The sequence below is a fragment of the Dasypus novemcinctus genome, chromosome 20, assembly GCF_030445035.2.
Source record: "Dasypus novemcinctus isolate mDasNov1 chromosome 20, mDasNov1.1.hap2, whole genome shotgun sequence".
NCBI classification, from domain to species: Eukaryota; Metazoa; Chordata; class Mammalia; order Cingulata; family Dasypodidae; genus Dasypus; species Dasypus novemcinctus.
In genome coordinates this window covers 50,261,684-50,279,452 of record NC_080692.1, presented here as the reverse complement: position 1 = coordinate 50,279,452, position 17,769 = coordinate 50,261,684, and positions in this window count along the sequence as shown.

The window sequence follows — 17,769 nt, the reverse complement described above, 5'->3', positions numbered from 1 at the left end:
CCCCACCACCCCATTTCCCATTTAAGCGACAGAGAAACAAAGCTTGGACTAACAGCAGCCAGTTAGTGAAAAAGCTGGAATTGGAATCCAGTTTTTCTGGCTCCTTTTTTGCCTTTTGCCCTTTCCACTCTTCCATCCACACTTTGATGAGTTCTACTGGGAATCTGCTGGGGACTTCTTAGAAGAATTGAATATTTTTAGTCCAAATTATCCCCACAGATGATTGGCAGCTATCCCAGAGTCAAAGACACCCTCTCTCCAAGGGGTGGGCATGTCCCTTCTCAGTGACCTGCTGACGCTGCTTTCCTGAAGCCTCTTGATCTAACTTTCTTGGTCAGCAAGACTGAAGGACAAGACAGTGTTGAGAGAAAGGCTGGGGTATGAGCAACCGCCATTGAGAAAAATCTTCTTCACCTCTCAGTATTCTCTGCATGTACCCAAAATAATTCATGGATCTTTCCAAAAGTCCAGTCTTCTTTAGCTGTGGTTAAAAATGACGCTCCCCTAATTTCCCCCATTTTATCATCTCCCTAACTTAGCTCATTTTCTCCTTATGCTGAATAAGTCCAATTTTTCTTTCCATTTCTCTCTGCAAACCATGGTTTCTAGATTTCCGATCATTTTAAATAGTTTCCATTGTAACCTCTCCAGTATATCCACATCCTTCTTAAATTGTGTTATTGCTAACCAAACATAAAATTCCATTTGATGAGTTCTCAGTAAGAAAATGGGAAGAATAAGAATATAATTGTGTTTGTGTACATTACACAGCATATAAATAAAAATAAAACATACTTTGTAATTTCCTGCTTATGATGTGAGGCTGTGTTGGGATTTTGATTGAATTCAGTACTGAACTGACCCTACAGTTTTCCCCCTCAGAGCTCAAAAACTTTTAATCCATTTATTCAATCATCCATTCATTAATATCTTACTTCCAAAAATAATTTAAGGAAACTTTAAAATAGAGGTAACACTTGAAAAAGGGATTTGAAATTCAATAGGTGAATGAGATCATTATTTCCAAATCTCTGATACTATAACAATTAAGTGTGTAGCATAGCACGGGTATGAGAGATGAAAGGCTAAACTGCTGAAGACCTGATGCCTTTGTATCTACCCATGTGGGAAAAGAAAGGGCGAAGGAAGGCTCATGAGGACAATTAGGAAATAAGAAAAGGAGGGGATTTCTCATACTGGAAAGGGTCCCCTGAAGAGTGATGACTTGGTTACTCATTCTGTGCAGTCCCCAAGACAGACGCCAGAGAGAGTGAGGGTGAACAGATGGCTCACCAGAGGCAGGATTCTAAGTCATAGCAGAGACTCCTCCTGGTGAGGGAGAAGTTCTGCAGAACTTCCAGGGACCACTGTGGTTTAGGGCAACAAACTACTCACGATGACTATGGTAGACTAGAAATGGGAAAATGTTCCTTGTTTTCTTCATGTCACATAAGCCTTCTCTAATCTGCTTCAATCCTGGTAGAGAAAGTAACTCCAATAATATCTGAGACAAAATTTCCCACCAGGCAAGTGGGATAAGGACTTGATCTAACTAGCCTGATCTAAAGAAAATACGTCAAGGCAATACTTTTTGCACAACTGAGAAATGGAAAGCAATAAATGCCATTATTAAGTACTCAGATCTGCTTGGAAAATATGTCTAAACATTGATACTTTAAAGGAGATGTACATGAGACACCTGGGATGCAGATCATTCATGATGCAAACAGATTTGTAAATGAGTGCCCCCGTGCCATGAAGGATTGGTAGGATCAATATGAGGCACTCGTTTTGGATGGTCCATCTGCAGGTTGTGTTAACCCTACGTTGAGCTGTACCACATCTTCCATGGTAAGTGGGGATCAGGATGGAGAAGAACAAGGCCACTGGTCAGCAATAGAGCTGGCTGATGGTAACAGTCTTGGATACTTGGTAAATTACTTGGTAATTTTTTTAAGCTTGATGTTTAATAGCTTTGTGTTTTTGGACAAGCCAATATGACCTTTATCAAAACTTTTACTTCAAAAGGACTCTTCAAACACTCTTGGCTATGTCAAAATACTTTGCTGAAATAAAATACAGAGATCAAATGTCCAAAGTTACCTATTCTTTAAGCAATACCACGGCCATCGACAAAAATAGTCCTCATATGAAGAAACAATTAAAAATAAGCAAACTTAGTTCACATAATACATTTTTCTAAAACGTAGTTTTTTTTATTAAAGAGGGTGTGAACTTACAAAACATTCATGCACATATTGTGGAATTCCCATACAACACCCCTCCACCAACACAGTACATTGTTGTGAAACATTTGTTACGGATTATGAGATAATATCATTAGACTATTACAACTAACTTTAGTCCATAGCACACATTTGGCATATTTTTTCCATACCCCTTATTTTTCAGTACATCTTTGACATTGATGCAAGACTATTACAGTATTGCTGTTAATGAAAATCCATAGGTTACATTAATTGTATTTTTCCCATGCTTTTCCTCTTTCCCACTACTCTGTAATAGTGGTGGACATTTGTTCTAGTTCACAGGCCATTCATGTATTTGTCCTATTAACCCCAATTCTCAGTCATCTCTAGATTCACTATGTTATTTAGTCCCTAGATTATTCTCTAGCTTTCTTTCAATTGACATTTACATTCCTAGAATGCCCTGTTCAGTTGCAAACCCATTAACAAACCAACTGCGTTAGTTCTCCTCACTATAATGTGTTACCATCAACTCCATCCATTTCCACACTTTTACCTTCAAATTAATTAAAACTTCTATGTGCAGTAAACATCAGTATACCTTCTCAGCCCTCTTTTTATCTCCTAATAACCTATAATGTAGATTTTAACTCCATGCATTTATTCTTTGTATTTAGTTTATAGTAGTGAGACCATGTAATATTTTTCCTTTTGTGTCTGGCTTATTTCACTTAACATAATGTCTTCAAGGTTCATCCATGTTATCATATGTGTACCAATCATTTCTTCTTACTGCAGCATAGTATTCCATCATATGTATATACCACATTTTCTTTATGCATTCATCAGTAGATGGACAGTTGGGTTGTTTCCATCTTTTGGCAATTGTGAATAATGCCACTATGAACATTGGTGTTCAGATGTCTGTTCATGTCAGTTTTCAGTTCTTCTGGATATATTCCTAGCAGAGGAATTTCTGGATCATATGGCAGTTCTATGTTTAGCTTCCTGAGGAACTGCCGAACTGTCTTTCACAGAGGCTGCACCATTTTATACCCCCACTAACAGTGAAGGAATGTTCCTGTTTCTCCACATCCTCTCAAGCACTTGCTGTTTCCTTTTTTTCTTTTTTTCAATCATGGCCATTCTATGTGGTGTGAGATGATATCTCACTGTCATTTTGATTTGTATTTCCCTAATAGCTAGTGATATTGAGCATTTTTTCATGTGCTTTTTGGCCATTTATATTTCCTTTTGGAAAAATGTCTAAGTCTTTTGACCATTTTTAAATTGGATTGCTTGCTATTTTATTGTCGAGTTGTATGATCTCCTTATGTAGAATGGAAATGAAACCCTTATCAGATATGCAATTTCCAAATATTTTCTCCCAATGAGTGGGCTGCCTTTTCACCTTCTTGGTGAAGTCTTTGAATCACAAACGTGTTTAAGTTTGAGGATTTATGCATGTTTTCTTCCATTGCTTGTGCTTTCAGTGTAAGGTTTAAGAAACTAATACCTACCACCAGGTCTTGAAGATGTTTCTTTATATTTTCTCTATATTTTCTTCTAGGAGTTTAATGGTTATAGCTTTTATATTTAAGTCTTTGATAACTTTTGAGTTAATTTTTGTTTAAGGTGTTAGATAGGGGTCCTATTTCTTTCATTCGACTATATATATCCAGTTCTTCCAGCATTATCTGTTTGATTGTTTGAAGATTTGATAGCCTTGTCAAAAATCACTTGGCCATAGATGTGAGGGTCTGATTTAAAGTCCAGAAGTGAGAGTCCCTGAACTTTGCTCTTGCTATTAAAGATATTTCTAGGTATTTGATTTCCCTTACCCTTCCAAATAAATTTGATAATTGTGTTTCCCATTTCTTTAAAAAGTGCAGGTGGAATTTTTATCGGGATTGCATTGAATCTGTATATCAATTTGGGTAGAATTAACATATTAACTCTATTTAGTCTTCCAATTCATGAGCAAGGAATGTTCTTCCATTTATTTAGGTCTTATAAAATTTCTTTTAGCAGTGCATTGTCGTTTTCTGAATATAAGTGCTTAATGTCCTTGGTTAAGTTTATTCTTAAGTTTATATTTGATTCATTTAGTCACTATTGTAAATGGATTTTTCCCCGACTTCCTCCTCAGATTATGCATTACTAGTGTATAGAAACACTACAGATTTTTGCATATTAATCTTGTATTCTGCCACTCTCCTGAAATTGTTTATCAGCTCTAGCAGCTTTGTTGTAGATTCTTCAGGACTTTCAATATATAGGATCATTTCCTCTGTGAATGACGAAAGTTTTTCTTCTTCCTTTCTGATTTGGATGACTTTTATTCTTTTTTTACCCAATTGCTCTAGAAAGAATCATTGGCAATATATTGAACAACAATATATTGAACAGTTGGTACAGTGGGCGTCCTTGTTTTGCTCCTGATCTCACTGGGAAAGCTTTCAGTCTTTCATCATTGAGTACAATGTTAGCTGTGGGTTTTTAGTATATGGCCTTTATCATATTGAGAAGGTTTCCTTCAATTCCTATCTTTTGAAGTACTTTTATCAAGAAAGGATGCTGTATTTTGTCAAATGCCTTTTCTGCATCAATAAATAGGATCATGTGGTTTTTCTTTTTTGATTTATTAACATGGTGTACTATATTCTTGATTTTCTTGTGTTGAACCATCTTTGTATGCCTTGGATAAAATCCACTTGATCATGATGAGTAATTTTTTTACCTACCGTGTTGTTGGATTCAATTAGAAAGTATTTTGTAGAGGAATTTTGCATCCACATTCTTTAGGGAAGTGGGTCTATAATTTTCTTTTTTTCATAATATCTTTATTTGGTGCTTTATTTGGTGTTAGGGTAATATTGGCTTCAGAGAATGAGTTTGGTAGCATTCCTTCTTGTTCATTATTTTTGGGAGAGTTTAGGCAAGATTGGTATTAAATCCTCTTTGAATGCTTGGTAGAACTCACCTGTGAAACCATCTGGTCCTGAGCTTTTCATTTTGGGGAGTTGTTTGATGACTATTTCAATCCCTTTACTTGTGATTAGTTTGTTGACATCTTCTGTTTCTTCTAGGGTCAGTGTATGGTGTTTATTTGTTCCTAGGAATTTTTCCATTTCATCTACACTGTCTAGTTTGTTGGCATACAGTTGTTCATAGTATCCTCTTTAGAACTCTTTTATTTCTGTGGGGTCAATAGTAACGTACACATTTTCATTTTTTATTTTATTTATTTGCATCTTTTCACTTTTTTTCTTTGTCAGTTTAGCTGCTTGTCAATTTTGATAATCTTCTCAAAGAACCAATATTGGTTTCTTTAATTCTCTCCATTGTTTTGTTCTCAATTTCATTGATTTCTGCTCTGATGTTTGTTATTTCGTTCCTTCTGCTTATTTTGAGATTAATTTCCTGTTCTTTTTCTAGTTCCTCCAGCTGTGTAATTAGGTCATTGATTTTAGTTCTTTCTTCTTTTTTAATGTAAGCATTGAGGGCTATACATTTCCCTCTCAGCATGAACTTTGCTGCATCTCATAGGTTCTAATATGATGTGTTCTCATTTTCATTCATCTTGAGATATTTATTGATTACACTCATAATTTCTTCTTTGACCCACTAATTATTTAAAAGTGTATTGTTTAATCATCATATATTTGTGAATTTACCATGTCCTGGCTGTTGTTGATTTCCAGCTTTATTCCATTATGATCAGAGAAAGTGCTTTGTATAGTTTTGATTTTTTTAAATTTAGTGATATCTGCTTTGTGACCCAGCATTGGTCTATTCTGGAGAAAGATTCATGAGCACTTGAGAAGAATGTATATCCTGCTTTTTGTGGGTTCAGTATTCTGTATATGTTTATTAGGTTTAGTCCATTTATCATATTATTCAAGCTCTCTGTTTATTCATTGATCCCCTACCCAGATGTTTTATCCAATGCTGAGAGTGGTGTATTGAAGTCTCCAGCTGTTATTGTAGAGATATCTATTTCTCCCTACAGTTTTGCCAATGTTGCTTTACGTAATTTGGGGCATCCTGGTTAGGTGCACATTATGATTGTTAGGTAACATTTATGATTGTTATTTCTTCCTGGTGAATCACCCCTCTTATCAATGTATAATGTCCTTCCTTGTGTCTAGTAACAGTTTTGCTTTTAGAGTTGATTTCATTCAATATAAGTATAGCTACTCCAGCTTTTTTTTTTTTTTTTGGTTACTTCATGCATGGAATATCTTTTCCCAGCCTTTTATTTTCAGTCTATTTGTATCCTTGGTTCTAAGGTCAGTCTCTTGCAGACAGCATATACATGGCTCATATTTTCTTAGCCATTCTGCCTGTCTGTTTTTTAATTGTGGAGTTTAATTCATTAATACTCAATGTTGGGGAAGCAGACTTGGCCCAGTGGTTAGGGCGTCCATCTACCACATGGGATGGCCACGGTTCAAATCCCGGGCCTCCTTGACCCATGTGGAGCTGGCCCATGCGCAGTGCTGATGCACGAGAGGAGTGCCCTGCCACGCAGGGGTGTCCCCCGCGTAGGGCAGCCCCATGCATAAGGAGTGCGCTCCATAAGGAGAGCCACCCAGAGCGAAAGAAAGTGCAGCCTGCCCAGGAATGGAGCCACACACACGGAGAGCTGACACAGCAAGATGACGCAACAAAAAGAAACACAGATTCCCATGCCACTGACAACAGAAGCAGACAAAGAAGAAGATGGAGCAAATAGACAACAGAAAATAGACAACCAGGGAATGGGGAAGGGGAGATAAATAAATAAATAAATAAATAAATAAATAAATAAATCTTTAAAAAAAGACCTCAGTGTTATTACTGTAACAGTAGTTCTTACTAAACCCATTTTGACCTCTGGATTTTATCTGTCATAACTTATTTTCACCACTCCTAACTTATGGGGGGCAGGGTGGGGGTGGAGTCCTAGCCACTCAACAAACCAGTCCATTCAGGCTGAAAGTACCTGCAGTTGCACTGAGAGGCTGAGGGGACACAGCTCCCGCCTATCACCACAGAACTGGAAACTCAAACATCATTGTTGGACCAGATTCTGGAGAGGGAGCCCAAAAAGCTCACACAAAATGGAAAAACTGCTAAAATGAGAGGAAAGAAAGAAAAAATAATAATAGAAAAAAGAAGAAATTGAAGACAAAATAAAACAAAATTTATCATTGAAAATGATTCTGCCAATCAAAAATTCAACATTTACTACTAAAGAAAATCCTTGAGAAATTAAAGCAATAAAGGCTGAGAATTGTTGTGCATTGGAGAAATATACAAGTCTTCAGATTGAAAGAGCATTCAAAGTAATGAGCTGAAAAAGAGAAATCCATACAACAGGCATTTTTGTAAAACTATAGAATACAAAACACAAAGACAAATCAGTAAAATATACCAGAAAGGAGACATTGCCAACATATGAAAGACTAAGGACAAACAACTTTAAATATATTTGCTTAAAAGAAAAACACAGTGAAAGTAAATATAGTGATCAAATCAAGAAATTAAGTGAAAGTGATAAAGATAAGGGCTGGCACTGAATGAATTAGAAAACAAAGGCAAATGAATAGGACTGATAAATTAGACAAAACATAGTAAGACTGATACAAAAAGAAAAGCAAAAGTCATACATTAAACCAGGAATATGAAAGAATGATAGTGAAAGATAAATTGGATAAAAATAATAAAATATCACCAACAAATTTGTCAGTATATTTGAAGATCTGGTAGACAAGTATAATTTTCTAAAAAAATATTTTGTAAGTATTTTCTAATGACTCAAAGATAAATAGTTGGAACAAACCAATTAATCATGAAATAAATTGAATTGGAAGTAAAATATCTCTCCCTTAAAAGACATTAGGCTCAGATAATATTACAAGTGAACATTACCAAACTACCAGGAGAGAGATATTCTCTATCTTGTACAAACTATTCTAAGTACAGAAAAGGGAGAAGTGTCCTGTAATAGTGAGGGTTGTCTAGGGAAACAGAATCAACAGGAGATATCTCTCAATAGTAAGAGAGTTTTTAAGAGTTTCTCTTGTGACTGTGAGGATGCACAAGTCCAGGTTCCACAGGAAGGCTGCAAACTAGGGGATCTGATGAAAGTCCAATGAAGGTCCTTGATGAGTTTCTGAGAGATGTTGGCTGTCCAAACACGAGCTGGGAAATTCTCTGAGTTTACTTTGGTAAATTCTTCAACTAAATGCCCAGGCTCACCATTTTCAAGTTCTACCTTCCATAAATCACCAAGAGTTAATCTTGCTAAGTCCTCTGCAACTATAAAACACAGATCACCTTTCTGCCAGTTTCCAATAATAATTTCATCATTTGCTTCTAAGGCATCATAAAAAGTGTCTTTAGCATCCACCTCACAATTATTTCCTTCTAAGGCCTTATTAAAAAGTACTTTAGGTTCCATATTGCTACCAACAGTCTCTGCAAAGCAATCTAGGTCTTATCCATCAAACATCTTGCAATTCCTCCAAAAAATAGCCCTTACCCATTTATAAAACCTTTCCTGCATTTTGGTAATTGCAAAAGCACACCCCACTCTCTGGTACCAAATTCTGTATTAGTCAGCCAATGGGGTGCTGATGCAAAATACCAGAAATTGGTTGGCTTTTGTAAAGGGTATTTATTTGAGGTAGAAGCTTACAATTACCAGGCCATAAAGCATAAGTTACTTCCCTCACCAAAGTCTTTTTGCTGTGTGTTGGAGCAAGATGGCTGCTGACATCTGCCAGGGTTCAGGCTTCCTGGGTTCCTCTCTTCCAGGGTCTTGTTTCTCTCTGGGCTCAGCATTCTGCTCTTCCCAGGGCTTGCTTCTCTTTCCTCACAACCAAGCTCCTCTGTTCTTACTTCCTTGGGCTCCAGCTCAAGAAAGACTAGCATGAAAAAAATCCCTCCAACTCTGTCCTTTGCCATGTCTTTTAACTGTGAGTCTCCACCCACCAAGGGGCAGGGACTCAACACCCTATGGACATGGCCCAATCAAAGCCCTAATCATAATTTAATCAGGACCAGGTACAGACCAGTTTACAAATATAATGCAATATTTCTTTTTGGAATTCATCAATAATATCAAACTGCTACAGTTACATACACCATTTTGTATGATTAATAAAACGTTCATACCCAAACTAGAAAAATCAAAGTACAAAACATGACATTATAGATCTATTTCATCTGCAATGTATCTGTAAAAGTCCCAGATAAAATATTAGTAAGTAGAATTCTTCAGTGAATATAAAATGCAATCATTTGATTAGCATGCAGTAATACACAGTGTAGAATGGAACCCTCTTCATTTGATACTGACCTATTAAAGTCCTGAAATAAAAACATATTTAATGATGCAATTTTAAAAGTATTCCCTACAAGGTTAGCAACAGAACAGAATGCTTTTTCACCACTTGTATTCAATGTCCAATGCATTAAGACAAGAAGAGGCAAAACAATGGATAAAAATTATGAGTGAATGACCAAAATGACTTTATTTTTGTTTTAAAAAGAGAATTCCACAGTAAGTCATTAAAAGTCAACATAAAAATTATTAGTTAAAAATTTCAATGGGAAAATAAATTCCATTCCATGATAGCAATAAAAATTTAAGGTACCTAAGAATAAATAACAAGAGACAGGCAAGACCTATATAGGGAATATTATAAAATATTACTGAAGAAAAAATTTTAAAATGAAGAAATAGAGGGTCACACATATGCCTGTCTTAGCAGGATCTCAGAGACAGCCAAAGTAGATACAACCCCAGGTAGTGGTGCTCCTGAGGGTTATGGAGACACCCAGGTCCTACGGTCATGGGCAGATGGCTCTGGAGTTCAGTGCCATGTCAGTTGGCCCTACTTTGGAGTTTGTGCTCCTGAGTGTGATGGAGTTGGACTCAGATGTGACCTTTCTACACATGCCTCTTCTGTCACTTTTACTGAACCTGAGTAGTGCTGGGGTTGTTGTATACTCAGGAGATTTGAATCTCTGGATTGTTCTTGTGCCAGCTGGGCCCTGAGCCTCAGCAGAGTTGCAACACCTACTCTCTGGTGCATTGGACTTACCCGGGTCAGCTAACAGGGAGGTGAGAATGGTCACCCACCACACCAAGGAACTGAGAGTGTCTACAACTGAAAACAGGAGAATCCCATCCATCAGTCATGTGGGTTCTAAGCCCCCTCTCGATTTAGAGGTGGAGTGGGCAGTGCCATCCCAGGGTCCTCAGGATGGAGGAATAAAATATGGATTAGAGTGAACTTACTGGTATTCTACTATAGAACTATTGTGACTCTAGAAATGGAAGCAATTATATCATTGATGTGAAAACAGTGGCCACAGGAGTTGCTGAAGGCAGGGAAAGGGAAGAAGAGGTGTGATATGGGGGCATTTTCAGGACTTAGAGTTGTCCTGAATGATATTGCAGGACAGATGCTGGACATTAAGTATCCTGCCATAACCCACTGAATGGACTAGGGGAGAGTGTAAACTACAATGTAAACTATAATCCATGCTGTGTAGCAGTGCTCCAAAATGTATTCACCAAATGCAATGAATGTGCCACAATGATGAAAGAGGTTGTTGATGTGGGAGGAGTGGGGGAGTGGGGAGTGGGGAGTGAAGAACAAAGTGAGAGGACTTGCCATATCTAAAATCAACACTCTATGAAGAGATATGAAGACAACATGATATTCGAACATGGATATACAAATAAACAACTGGGTCAGAATAAACATCCTAAAAAAGAGACTTCCACCAAAAAAAAAAAAAAAAAGGAATTTGAACAAAACAAAAAATTAGCCCTCCAAACTCTCAAATCCAAGTTTCCTTATAATATGATTAAAATGCCAAATTTCATGGTTTTACCTGCCAAATTTAGATCCCTTATTCTTTTTGGAACCTTTGGAGCAATGGCCTCTTTCTTTAAGCTTGACCTCTCAGCATTGTTTTGACATTGAGGACCTCTCCTGCTTGAAATTTCCTCTCTTCTTTTGACTTCTGTGACACTATACCTCCTTGATTCCTAGTTCCCTTCTTGATTTGCTACACTGGCTACTTGTCATTTTATATGGTATTAAGTAAGTGTTTCTCAAGATTCTGCCTTCAGCATCCTTTTTTCCTTTTACTAACTTCTTCACTCCTACAGTTTCAGCACCTCATCAAAAAGTAGGTATAAAAGTGATGAACATTTAAGAATAAATAATAGTTGGACACATGGCCTCACTGGAAAAGTAAAAGCCATCCACCTTCAATAGAAATACATTTCTAACAAAATTTTACTTTTTATATTGAATAAAAATTTTTTTCAAAAGATGTCATATATTTTTATTTTGATTGTATAATAATAGTGATAATGATAATTAAACACGAGTATTTTCTGCATTTAAATATTTTTTTTAATTAGAGAAGTTGTGTGTTTATGCAAAACAGTCATGTATAAAATACAGGAGTCACTTAACATCAACCCGCCACCAATACCTAGCACTTTTGTGGAACAGTTGTTAAAATTGATGACAGCCCTTTTTTATAATTGTACTGTTTTTTTTAACTGTGTTACAGTTAATGAAAGATTATTAAAATTGTGTTATTAACTACCATCCATAGTTTACATTAGGTGTATTTTTCCCATACGCTACCCAATTTTTAACTCCTTGTATCAGTATTGTACATTCGTTATAATTCATTAAAGAGCATTCTTATACATTTACTGTTGACTACAGTCCATCGTCTACAACAGGGTTTGTTGGGTTGGGTAGTCTTCTGGTTTGTCTTTGTCTAGTATTACGTATATCCTCAAGTTTCCCCCATTTCACCTCTGTACTTGAGAATGATGGATGACACTCACAGTGATATCCACCATAACCATCATCCATTTCCAAACCTTTACCATAAACCCAGCCAGACACTCTCCACAAGCCCGGCATCAACTCCCCATGCTCTGCCCAGGGGCTCTTAACCTTTTCTTGTTCCACGGACCCCTTCGCCAGTTGGGTGGAGACCACCGAAGTCCACACTGCACTGCGCGTTATTTAATAAGCATGTCATGCCCACACCAACACGTTCCCTCAAGAATACCATTCCTTCTGTATTTCAATTCAAACTCATGGACACCTTGTTGAGAACCCCTGCACCCCAGGCTATCTCCTGGTAACCTATATTCTAGATGCTAACTCCATGAGTGTGCTTAGTAAAATCAACTCATATCAGTGAGATCATGTAGAATATGTCCTTTTGCATCTGCTTATATCACTGAACAGATGTTTTCAAGGTGTTCGAGATGCATCCATATCGTGACATGAATCAGAACTTCATTCCTTTTTTTAATGCTGAATAATATTTCATTGTATATATCATATCTTGTTTATCCATTCTTCAATTCACGGACACTTCGGTTGCCTCCGTCTTTTGACAACTGTGAAAACGCTGCAATGAACATTGGTGTGCAAATATCTGTTCAAGTCCCTGTTTTCGTTCTTCTGGGACCAAATCTTATTTTAAATTTATTAAATTTAATATATAGTAAATTTTCTTATGGTAAATAAAATTTAAACAAATAGATATATGTCCTTTGGTTGCAGAAGTATGATGGAGTGAGCAATAAAATAATTTCAAGCCTGAAAATAAATTACATTAGAAAAAAATATTCTGGAGAAAGTGGAATAAAAATATAAGGTCAAGGGAAGCAGATTTGGCTCAACTGATAGAGCATCTGCCTACCATATGGGAGGTCCAGGGTTTAAACCCAGAACCTCCTGACCCATGTGGCAAGCTGGCCCATGTGCAGTGCTGATGTGTGCAAGGAGTGCTGTGCCATGCAGGGGTGTCCCTTACGTAGGGGAGCCCCACGCACAAGGAGTGCACCCGCAAGAAGAGCTGTCCCACATGAAAAAGCGCAGCCTGCCCAGGAGTGGCGCTGCACACACGGAGAGCAGACGCAGCAAGATGATGCAACAAAAAGAGACACAGATTCCCAGTGCTGCTGACAAGAATACAAGCGGACACAGAAGAACACATAGCAAATGGACACAGAGAGCAGACAACTGGGGGTGGGAAGGGGGGGAGGAGAAGGAGAGAGAAATAAATAAAAAAATTAATCTTTAAAAATATATATATATATAAGGTCAAGGAAAAGAAAACATTACTAAAGAGCTAATTGGTCATTTTTTTAAAAAGCAGATGATCGTGTTTATCAGCCTACCATAATATTTAGATCCCATTTGCTTAAAGACATCTAAAACATCAATATTCCAAACTTCCAGAAATTACAACCTTTGGGACTATTTAAACTTGTGTTGAAATTTTTTACATATCAACTTGAAAATGTGGCTTTTAAAAAAAAAATGTTACCCTTACGTAACTCTTGCTACATCGGATGTGGCTATTTTGGTGGCAGTTTATGTGAAAGTCATATGAAGCACAGAAAAATCTTGACAGACACTGTCCTAAAGAAGTCATAGTATAGGAGAGCTTTGTGGGTGAATCTGTCTTTAAAAAATGTCTTTTGGGAATACTCATATTAACCAATATAACAAGACTGCAATGTATTACCTAGTTGGATTAAAGAGTTTGTATTAGGCATAGTCTTCTGTTTGAAATCCATATTTTTCCATTCATAATTCAAGACGCAGTTAAGAAATCAAAGTCGAAATTCATTGACCGACAGCCAAGGCCATCCTTGTAGGAAAGTGGATTTGGCTACTGCCTGGGTAAATTCGAACCAGCTCTCGAGGCTGCCTCCCTGACCCCAAAGAACCTCCACCGTGACATTTAAGTCCCACGGGACAGAACCCAGCCTTGGTTTAAAGCTGTGTTCCTCGTTAAACCCAGGCATGCACTGGAGGGGCTGAGACGCCTTAACGAGCTTAGCGTGATGAATTATAGACTTCCCTGAGATGGGAAGGGAGAACGTTTCGCAATTAGCAGCATGGTTTTGAGAAACAACTCCTCAGCTTACAGTCAGTGTGACCATGAAAAATCTGTCACTCCCTCAGAGCTCCTGCGTGACTCAGTTTCTTCATCTATAAAACGGTGATGGCAATCGTGCCTGCTTCATGATGGGCTTTGGGCGGGGGGTGGAACCTGGCTTTAGGTAAGTGCTTAAAACAGTAGCCGTTGATTTTATTAATATGATAGGATTTTGGTAAGGAGAGGGTTAAAAGCTACACTAGAGAGTCAAGGGAAAAAACACAAGGAAAAACATTGTTTTCCCTTGTCCTCAGGTAAAGCATATCCTACACCACTTACTCCTGCGTGAAACCCTCACTCGTCATGATCCGGTCTAGGGCAGTGAATAATATGCCACAGATCAAAATCACTTCAGCTGTGAGTTCGGAGTCTCCTGGAAACCAGCACCGGAGGAAGGAGCCTAAGAGCGGCTGGGGAGGCAGGCGCAGTTTAGCACACCCCAGAGTGGTCAGGACAGATGAGGTTTCCTGTCGAAATCCTGTCTAGAGAGAAGTTCAGACGTAAGGGGATGGGCGATCAAGTAAAAGGGATTGGAGACCAACAAAGCGGAGGATCCGGTCAGGTTCCATCCCAGGCAGTGCCACGGATGCAGCAACGGCCATCAGCACCCTTCATCTTGTAAAGCCGGGCTTGTTTGCTCAGAGCCGGCTGCTTTGAACCCTTGCCGATGGCTGGTTAGAAACGCACACCCATAGAGAGACTTTCCATCGTGTTTCACAGCCCACCATGAGACTGGCATTTTCTGTTCTGCTTGCTGCAGGCTGGTGGGTGGCTGTAAGTCGGTGTTCCCACCAGTCGCTAAGTCCTGACCCTTGCCAAATCAAGAAGCGGGCAGAAGGGAAGAAGGGGCAAAGTGTACACGCACTTGCCTTCACCGAGCGATCTCAGGAGTAACGTAATACTGGTTCAGGCCGTCTGTGTCTTACCAATCAGCTTTTCATTCCGTGGATTATTTACACACCACTTCTAGTGTGTCTCTAATAAATTAAAATCTACTGAAGTGGTAAAACATGCTGAAGATACAGTGAATGGTCCACAGGCTGCACAGAAGGGCCATTATTCCGAAAGGAAGTAGGAAAAGCAATCATAAAATTTTGAAAAATTATGCAATAACTCTGTACTTATTGCCCATCTGTATTCATTACAACGATCTACTTCATAGACATATAAATAGAATGGGAAAGAAACAGATCTGCAGTGTGCTCTGGACATGGCTCTCGACTTCAGTCGATGAAATTCAATTAGAGTCTTTAATAAAGAAAACTCCCAGAACTCCAAAAATTGTCTGCATATTTCTTTATGCTGTCCTGCAGTTACTCATTTAATTTCCTCCCAGATCTTTCCCTTTTCTCTTTTCAGAAAGTCTCTTTTATAGAGAAACGAGGAGGTACAATTGCTTGGGTTTTGCCGTGGGATGTGGGGTTGCTGGTGGCATCATTCCCAGGAGCACTGAGCTCAATCCATCACTCCTTCCGGAAACACTTGGTTGAGCTCTAGCAGGACAACCTCCTGCTGAATGTTTGCTAAAAACAAGGACCACACAGATAAGACCGTAAAATTGCCGGGGACTCAGAACAGGTTTTATGACACGCACGCTGATCAAAAGAGCTTAACCAAGATGTTTTTTAATCATGTTTGGGCATCGGAGAGTTCTCAGGTTCAAAGAAATGGTTCTGTGTTTTGTTTAGTTTTGGCAAACCTCCCTTTTCTTCAATCACCTCAGGAAAACAAAACCAACATAGTGGGGCCATTCTCGATCTTGTTTCTGTGTTCCAGCAAAATGTACCACCTTGAGGCGGTCTTTATTACAAGGAGACTGGTCTTTTCTAGGGCTATTTTGAAATGGGACATGCTCATTTGAACATTTACCCCTTTGAAACTAAGCCACTTTAACTTGTGTTGGGAATCCTACAAGTAATCTGCTGGGGAAAAAAATCTGGCTCTGTGTCTGTCTTGTTTTTCCAAAGCTCAAAGCTAAAATATTTAGTGTCACTGTTTATTTTTTAAATCGAACTACAAAACTATTAGGTTTAATGTAAAGCAGTGTTGTGATCCACTGTAAAATGGGAAGTCAATCACCTTGGCAACCAGGGACCAGAGAGGAAGAAGCAGCCAGATCCAACACAGTCGGCTCATTCAGTCCATAATTAGGTCTTTGTCTTCCCTTCTCCTTCCTCCTCTTTTTCCTTCTCTTGTTCTTCCTTCTTCACCATCTGCTTCTCTTTTTTCTTTCTCTTCTTTTATTTCTTTTCCTCCTCCTTGCCTATTTTGCACTCCCCTTCCTGGCTCCCTTCCCTTTCTTGACAGGTAGACAAACACATGCACCCACTGGAAACTCCACCTAATTTGCTGTCAAGTGGGTTGAGGTGACCTTGATTTGGAAAGACGGCTTTCCTTTGCTTATGGGCAGAAGTACTAATAAATCAGAACAATATCCCACCAGGCATTTCTTCTAAGATTTCCCCAAGTCTTAAAGGAAGGGAGAAGAAGAGGGGAAAAAATCTCTACCTGCTGTATGAATGCCTTTCTTTTTGGAAGAAAATAAATAACAAAAAATAATATATGTATAGTAACTAGGTTTAGGCAGTTGGAATTGCAAGAACATCATGTAGAACATCACTTAATCACATCAACCACAGTGCAGGGAGGAAAGAAGTCCTCTAACCCAAACTTGCTGTTTAATAATCACTGAGGGTCAGAAGGAAACCCAGGGTCCCAGAGACTGTGCCCTTAGCTTCTGAGGGATTTGGAAGGTGTAGGGGAGAAAATAGGAGAGGAAGTATGGTATGTTTTCTTAATTGCTGTTTAAAGATTTCTGCACAGCGTTTAGCCATGAAGCCAATCAAGAAAGGAGTTGGAGTCTTGACCCCTTTTCCTAATTGGAGAGATTTTCAGTAGAAGATTTTTGCTTAGCTTTGTTTTGTTTCACTTTATCCCAAACTCTGAGAGTTAGTCTTGGAATGAGTAAATCTTGAGGGAAATTTTGAAAGAAGGGGAAAAAGAGGGAAATTTCAAAATAGCGTTTGTCAACCCTACTCCTGGAGATGATGTGGTAGACTGGGAAGGGAAGAGCGAGAGCCAGGAGGTGAGGCTGCAAGGGGGCCGGTGTGTAGAGCCAGCTCATACCGAGGACCCAGCCCCTCAGAAAGCGCTACAAAAGGGGGAGCAGGAGCTCTCAAACAAATAAACGGAAATGCTCATCAGGACACAAAAAATCAGAGGCAGGCGGGGAGGGGCAAGCTTGGCATACTGAGACTAGGAAGAGAGGCCGGCAGGGCTTGGGCGGGGTCCTAGCGGGCCCTGGCTTAGGCGTGTGGGGCTTTGGGGGTTTACAGCGAGACGCCCAGGTGGAGGGGTTTACTGCCTTGTCATAGTCGGTGTTTAACGTGCTCAGGCCAAAGCCCAGGTGTCTCCAGGGCCCGTCATGTAAAGGCACATTTGAGGACAACATGGTAACATTCTCCACGTTCATGCACAAACGCTGGCTGGCTCCTGCGGGTCACGTCCCCTGGTGTGTGTGGGTGCCCAGCCCGTTCTAGGCTGTCAGGACCCCGCAGGGGGCTTT